This window comes from Ascaphus truei, unplaced genomic scaffold (assembly GCF_040206685.1).
Source record: "Ascaphus truei isolate aAscTru1 unplaced genomic scaffold, aAscTru1.hap1 HAP1_SCAFFOLD_325, whole genome shotgun sequence".
Lineage (NCBI taxonomy): Eukaryota > Metazoa > Chordata > Amphibia > Anura > Ascaphidae > Ascaphus > Ascaphus truei.
The window spans coordinates 365,221-373,319 of record NW_027456235.1 but is presented as its reverse complement, the minus strand read 5'-3'; the positions used below and the strand labels follow the sequence as shown (position 1 = coordinate 373,319).

The 8,099-nt window shown below is 40.9% G+C and overlaps 2 non-coding genes across 2 annotated transcripts; both read right to left on the bottom strand.

The window, feature by feature from the left end:
• Positions 1 to 309: 309 nt before the first annotated feature.
• On the bottom strand, positions 310 to 382 carry TRNAV-CAC (transfer RNA valine (anticodon CAC)). Its single transcript has one exon. It is a non-coding gene; the product is annotated as a tRNA-Val (tRNA).
• A 2,935-nt stretch (positions 383 to 3,317) lies between these two features.
• On the bottom strand, positions 3,318 to 3,390 carry TRNAV-CAC (transfer RNA valine (anticodon CAC)). Its single transcript has one exon. It is a non-coding gene; the product is annotated as a tRNA-Val (tRNA).
• Between the last annotated feature and the right edge of the window lie 4,709 nt (positions 3,391 to 8,099).

Sequence of the window (8,099 nt, the reverse complement as noted above, 5' to 3'; positions counted from 1 at the left end):
CCCGTTCTGTATAAGAAGGCAAGAGATCTTAAAACTTTACAGTGTACAGCAAATTAAAATATCACTTGTGAGCACAGTCACATGTATCAGACAGGTCTTTTCACCATTGTTAGTGAAATAAACTACAAAGTTAGAATAAAATGATGAGAAAAATGTAGAGACCGTTGTGTCCAATACAAATTCCTGGTCAGCATTTTTCTTGGGAGAAACATGTGTTACCTATGTCAGAGTAAACTTTGCAGATTATGTTCACTTGTTAAAATAAAATGAACAAAATCTTTTTGGATGCACATAAAAAAAATGAAATGATGTTTCTGCCCGGTTTCGAACCGGGGACCTTTCGCGTGTGAGGCGAACGTGATAACCACTACACTACAGAAACTACTATGTGGTGTATTGATCTCATTCTCCTACAGATCTGTCTGAAAACGAGAGAAGTAGTGTTTACTACAGCATTGCAGCTCTGGAAATATATTTATATTTGTAATACTATTGTGCCTAACAACAAAAAAAAAGAATATTAAGGCATTGTATAATGGTGAAACTATTATACTCTGAGGGAGATAACAATGTATAATAGAAATAGGGTGAGGGTTAGTACTGAGACACACAAACTTTACTACAGCTAGTTTCTGTAGTGTAGTGGTTATCACGTTCGCCTACAGCATTGCAGCTCTGGAAATATATTTATATTTGTAATACTATTGTGTCTAACAAAAAAAAAAAAGAATATTAAGGCATTGTATAATGGTGAAACTATTATACTCTGAGGGAGATAACAATGTATAATAGAAATAGGGTGAGGGTTAGTACTGAGACACACAAACTTTACTACAGCTAGTTTCTGTAGTGTAGTGGTTATCACAAACTCATGCCCTTGCAACCCCTGCTTGTTGGCATCCCTGGAAAGGCAAAAACACACAAAATCTTTATTGTCGCAAATTACAAGTTTTTCATGTACAGTTACTGGGCTCAAGAGCTGACACTCTTGAACCCTTATATACGGATCAGGGATAACAATTCATGGGCTTGACCTTTATTGAGTGCCTGGTTACCCACTACCATCACAATGAGCCTCTTCACTTTTATCTGCTTCATGTTCCCCATCAGATCTCACTTAATTTGAGAGAAGAGGAGGAAAGACATCAGCAATGATCTTAGAGAAGCAATTGTTGCTGCCCATCAATCTGGGAAGGGTTATAAGGCCATTTCCAAACAATTTAAAAGCCATCATTCTACAGTGAGAAAGATTATTCAAAAGTTGAAAACATTCAAGGCAGTTGCCAATCTTCCCAGGAGTGGACGTCCCAGCAAATTCACCCCAAGGTCAGACCGTGCAATGCTAAGAGAAATTGCAAAAAACCCAAGAGTTACATCTCAGACTCTACAGGCCTCAGTTAGCATGTTAAATGTTAAAGTTCATGACAGTCCAATTTTAAAAAGACTGAACAAGTATGGTTTGTTTGGAAGGGTTGCCAGGAGAAAGCCTCTTTTCTCTAAAAAGAACATGGCAGCACGGCTTAGGTTTGCAAATGTGCATATGAACAAACCACGAGACTTCCGGGAACAATGTCCTTTGGACAGACGAGACCAAAGTGGAGATGTTTGGCCATAATGCACAGCGCCACATTTGTCAAAAACCAAACACAACATATCAGCACAAACACTTCATACCAACTGTCAAGCACGGTGGTGGAGGGGTGATGATTTGGGCTTTTTTTGCAGCCACAGGACCTGGGAACCTTGCAGTCATTGAGTCGACCATGAACTGTATATCAAAGTATTCTAGAGTCAAATGTGAAGCCATCTGTCCGACAGCTAAAGCTTGGGTGAAATTGGGTCATGCAACAGGACAATGATCCCAAGCACACCAGCAAATCTACAACAGAATGTCTGAAAAGAAAAGAATCAAGGTGTTGCAATGGCCCAATCAAAGTCCAGACCTCAACCCGATTGATATGCTGTGGCTGGACTTTAAGAGAGCTGTGCATAAACAAATGCCCACAAACCTCAATGCAGCAATGTTGTAAAGAAGAGTGGGCCAAAATTCCTCCACAACGATGTGAGAGACTGATAAAGTCATACAGAAAATGATTACTTCAAGTTATTGCTGCTGCTAAAGGTGGTTCTACAAACTATTGAATCATAAGATATACTTAGTTTTTCACACATGGCTTCTCCATTTTGGCTTTATTTTTGTTAAATAAATCATGACACGGTGTAATATGTCATGTGTTGTTGTTCATCTGAGGTTGTATTTACCTAATTGTAAGACCTGCTAAGGAACAGAGATGCTTATTATGTCCTGATATGTAAAACTACACAATTCAAAGAGGGTGTATTTTCTTTTTCACCCAACTGTAGATCTGATCATTATTTGGGATGGCAAAGAGAATGTTTTACTTGAATTTACTTGCAGTGTTTGATTCAAATGAGATTGGTCTAACATTTACATTCAATACCAGTCCCGACTCCCTAGTCTTTCTCGATCTTGTACTATCTGTAGATGACAATTACAATATTGTCACTAAAACTGATTTTAAATCTGTGGCGGTGAATAGCTATATCCATGCGAAAAGCAATCATCATGCCAGGTTGATAAACAATATACCACTAGTGCAATTTCATCGCCTTAAGAGAAATTGTACATTGTATCAGGATTTTTGCGCACAGTCTCTGACTCTGACCAACAGATTAATAGCTAAGGATATGACAAGGATCGAGTTCAGGAAGCTTTCCAAAAAGTTGCAGTGAAAGATAGAGATACACTACTACTTCAATCTAAGCCAAAGACCTATGCCAAAAATAACAAGGACAACAAGGATAACAAGAATAAAAACAAGGAAATGGAGCCCAGGAGATCTGGGGACAATAATCTTGGATTTGGTTGTCCAAGGTCCATCACAAAGTATAATCAGTCCTCCTACCAAATTCAGAAACTCCTGAAAAAACATTGGGGTGTTCTCCTATGTGTCCCCCTTCTACGTACTTCCCTGCCCAATAAAGTTCCCGTTCTGTATAAGAAGGCAAGAGATCTTAAAACTTTACAGTGTACAGCAAATTAAAATATCACTTGTGAGCACAGTCACATGTATCAGACAGGTCTTTTCACCATTGTTAGTGAAATAAACTACAAAGTTAGAATAAAATGATGAGAAAAATGTAGAGACCGTTGTGTCCAATACAAATTCCTGGTCAGCATTTTTCTTGGGAGAAACATGTGTTACCTATGTCAGAGTAAACTTTGCAGATTATGTTCACTTGTTAAAATAAAATGAACAAAATCTTTTTGGATGCACATAAAAAAAATGAAATGATGTTTCTGCCCGGTTTCGAACCGGGGACCTTTCGCGTGTGAGGCGAACGTGATAACCACTACACTACAGAAACTACTATGTGGTGTATTGATCTCATTCTCCTACAGATCTGTCTGAAAACGAGAGAAGTAGTGTTTACTACAGCATTGCAGCTCTGGAAATATATTTATATTTGTAATACTATTGTGCCTAACAACAAAAAAAAAGAATATTAAGGCATTGTATAATGGTGAAACTATTATACTCTGAGGGAGATTACAATGTATAATAGAAATAGGGTGAGGGTTAGTACTGAGACACACAAACTTTACTACAGCTAGTTTCTGTAGTGTAGTGGTTATCACGTTCGCCTACAGCATTGCAGCTCTGGAAATATATTTATATTTGTAATACTATTGTGTCTAACAAAAAAAAAAAAGAATATTAAGGCATTGTATAATGGTGAAACTATTATACTCTGAGGGAGATAACAATGTATAATAGAAATAGGGTGAGGGTTAGTACTGAGACACACAAACTTTACTACAGCTAGTTTCTGTAGTGTAGTGGTTATCACAAACTCATGCCCTTGCAACCCCTGCTTGTTGGCATCCCTGGAAAGGCAAAAACACACAAAATCTTTATTGTCGCAAATTACAAGTTTTTCATGTACAGTTACTGGGCTCAAGAGCTGACACTCTTGAACCCTTATATACGGATCAGGGATAACAATTCATGGGCTTGACCTTTATTGAGTGCCTGGTTACCCACTACCATCACAATGAGCCTCTTCACTTTTATCTGCTTCATGTTCCCCATCAGATCTCACTTAATTTGAGAGAAGAGGAGGAAAGACATCAGCAATGATCTTAGAGAAGCAATTGTTGCTGCCCATCAATCTGGGAAGGGTTATAAGGCCATTTCCAAACAATTTAAAAGCCATCATTCTACAGTGAGAAAGATTATTCAAAAGTTGAAAACATTCAAGGCAGTTGCCAATCTTCCCAGGAGTGGACGTCCCAGCAAATTCACCCCAAGGTCAGACCGTGCAATGCTAAGAGAAATTGCAAAAAACCCAAGAGTTACATCTCAGACTCTACAGGCCTCAGTTAGCATGTTAAATGTTAAAGTTCATGACAGTCCAATTTTAAAAAGACTGAACAAGTATGGTTTGTTTGGAAGGGTTGCCAGGAGAAAGCCTCTTTTCTCTAAAAAGAACATGGCAGCACGGCTTAGGTTTGCAAATGTGCATATGAACAAACCACGAGACTTCCGGGAACAATGTCCTTTGGACAGACGAGACCAAAGTGGAGATGTTTGGCCATAATGCACAGCGCCACATTTGTCAAAAACCAAACACAACATATCAGCACAAACACTTCATACCAACTGTCAAGCACGGTGGTGGAGGGGTGATGATTTGGGCTTTTTTTGCAGCCACAGGACCTGGGAACCTTGCAGTCATTGAGTCGACCATGAACTGTATATCAAAGTATTCTAGAGTCAAATGTGAAGCCATCTGTCCGACAGCTAAAGCTTGGGTGAAATTGGGTCATGCAACAGGACAATGATCCCAAGCACACCAGCAAATCTACAACAGAATGTCTGAAAAGAAAAGAATCAAGGTGTTGCAATGGCCCAATCAAAGTCCAGACCTCAACCCGATTGATATGCTGTGGCTGGACTTTAAGAGAGCTGTGCATAAACAAATGCCCACAAACCTCAATGCAGCAATGTTGTAAAGAAGAGTGGGCCAAAATTCCTTCACAACGATGTGAGAGACTGATAAAGTCATACAGAAAATGATTACTTCAAGTTATTGCTGCTGCTAAAGGTGGTTCTACAAACTATTGAATCATAAGATATACTTAATTTTTCACACATGGCTTCTCCATTTTGGCTTTATTTTTGTTAATTAAATCATGACACGGTGTAATATGTCATGTGTTGTTGTTCATCTGAGATTGTATTTACCTAATTGTAAGACCTGCTAAGGAACAGAGATGGTTATTATGTCCTGATATGTAAAACCACACAATTCAAAGAGGGTGTATTTTCTTTTTCACCCAACTGTAGATCTGATCATTATTTGGGATGGCAAAGAGAATGTTTTACTTGAATTTACTTGCAGTGTTTGATTCAAATGAGATGGGTCTAACATTTACATTCAATACCAGTCCCGACTCCCTAGTCTTTCTCGATCTTGTACTATCTGTAGATGACAATTACAATATTGTCACTAAAACTCATTTAAAAAAAATTCACCCATCTTTACCACTATCTGCAGAGATACAGTGTTTGAGTTTAATGCAGTTTGGGGGATGTACGCAGGTTACACGTAGAAAAGTGGTTTTTGTGTTGTGCTGTGTGTAACAATTTGTCTTTCCTCCCTCCAGGCGAGCACCGCGCAGGCGCAGGTAAATAATACCATGATTAACACCTTCTGTCACAGATATGCACACACACTTGAGCCACACTACGCTGTGCATCCACATATACACTTATATATATTATTTATATATCATTAATACATATAGAAACGCACGCGCACATTCACTCTCTCATTCTGGAGCAAAACTGGTGCAGAGAGGCACTTTGATGTTGCATCAATCAGCATTAAAGCCTCCAGGTGCCTTGATACATACACTTTGCAGAATCTCTGCTTGGATCTCCTGTAACCACCAGTTCTTGCTGTTAAGATTTAAATACCCTTTTTTCTATTTCAGGTGCTCCTGCCTCTGAGCTGCCTCGGCAGATATTAGGTACAGTAAAGTTGCATAGTTCCCAGAAAATAGGCTAGGGTGGGGGGGGGGGTGTAGGGAAGCCCCAGTGCAGCATGGTCTCTCTACAGCGATCCAGGGTATATAAGTCCTGCTAACGAGCTAGGAGAAAGCTGGTCAATTACCTCAGACTGTTCTCTAGCTGAGATTAACCAGTTAACCGCTGGACTCAGTAGCTACACCCATGCTTTCCCTGTATAGCTATTAGACAGCTGTCACAGCTAGTATGAGGTTAAAGGGTTAATTGGTTAAAGGGTTAAAGTGTATGGGATCCTCCAATTCTGCCCTCCCCTTTCTATCCCATTGTCAGGTATGTCATCCTGGGGAGCAACTAATAAGTATAAATACAAGGCTGGACCCCTAAAATCCATTCCGTAGGGTAACATGCGTGTACGGATTTTTCTATTTTCAATCTGTGCTGATTAGTTAAAATTCCCCTATGTGACTCGGTTATGCGGAATTTAAACAACCCCCTGGCGGATTCATCTCAGCCAGAACTACAACAGCATGGCACGTGACACGGTCACATTGCCACGTGGCCGTGCCCACTTATCTGCACAGCAATTTGTGAGGGGGTGAGACACAGGAGCTGGCTGTAGTGAGAGGGTGATAGCGAGACACAAGGAATCACACAGAAACAACACATAATACTTTTCTGAAGCCAGGGTCACGTTTGATGTGTGAATGGCTCCCGATAGCATTAACTTAGTTCCCTTTTAAATCACTCCAAGCCCTGTAATATTTCCTCCACTTTATTGGGAAAAGGCAGCAGAATACAGGTTCTTGTGAATGGTGTGTAGTGGTGATTATTAGTTAGAAACCGGTAAAAAGAGATGGCCTCACCATGGGGGATGAACAGAGAAGGGGTTCTTTACTCACTGTCTCCAGGGTGAAAAAGGAAGTGAGGGGCAGTGTGGGTAAAGGGAATAGTCTAGGGGCAGACTATCTCTGAACAAACAGGAGGGGGGGGCAGACTAGCCCATTCTGGTGAGGATCTCAGAAACTGCAGTAGCAGCTCACTGATTCCATGCCCGGAGGCAAGAAATGCAACATTGTTGCGAGTTACACAGGCACAGTATGTGTGTGCAAACTCCATTCAGCTGGGAATAAGATCTGACAGGCAGAAGCTGCAAAGGAGAGAGGGGGGTGAGTCAGAAATGTAGTTCTCGTTCCATGACAAATACAGAAATATATATATATTTAAATATTTTTGTTAAATATTTTATACAAATATTATTTTCTTCGTTTTTACATTAATTTCATTTATTTTATTTTTATGAGTGGTGGCTGGAGAAGCCAGGGCAGTGTGGGGCTCTTCCCATGTCCATCCTCCTGTCAGACTAGTGAGGAGGTCATCACCAACAACAGGTTTTTACATTGTGATCCTGGATCTGGTTTCAGATGCACCCCCCGTGTGCTACGCCCAGCACCTCTATTGCTGCTCCTTGTTGTGTACTGGAAGCTTCAACAGGTGGGTATGTGGGGATTCAGGAGGTGGAACTGCAAGCAGCAGGAGGAGTGGGTAGGTTAGCAGGTTGCTCTTCTAGAAGTGAGGAGGTTGTGACTGCTGTACCGTCTGGTTCAGGGTGTCCCCCAGTGGAATTAGGAGAAGATGAGGGGGGTACATTGGTCATGATGGTGATTCTTCCGATGAGCTTAGCGATGAGTTGCGGAGGAATAGAGAAAGTGAGGCGGAGGAATGCGGACGTACCTCTCATTGACGCCAAGGTGTATATCCCCAGGCGTACCCTTATGGCATTCCAGAACCCTCTCCTGGCTTGCAGGCATCACAGGGATAGCCACAGATAGGCCCAGAGTAGCCAAAAGTATGATGTGGAATACTTAATTTCCCCCTGCCATAGCTCATTGAGCCCCTCTAAGGTGGTCAAGTGTACGATTTGTCATGCAGCAGTGCATAGGGGCAGGTGTGGAGGACACTTGGGGATGAGTGGTCTTCTGCAAAATGTGTGGAACAAGCACAATGTCGTTTGGGAGAGGCTGTGTTAGCAAACCTCTGTGTCAC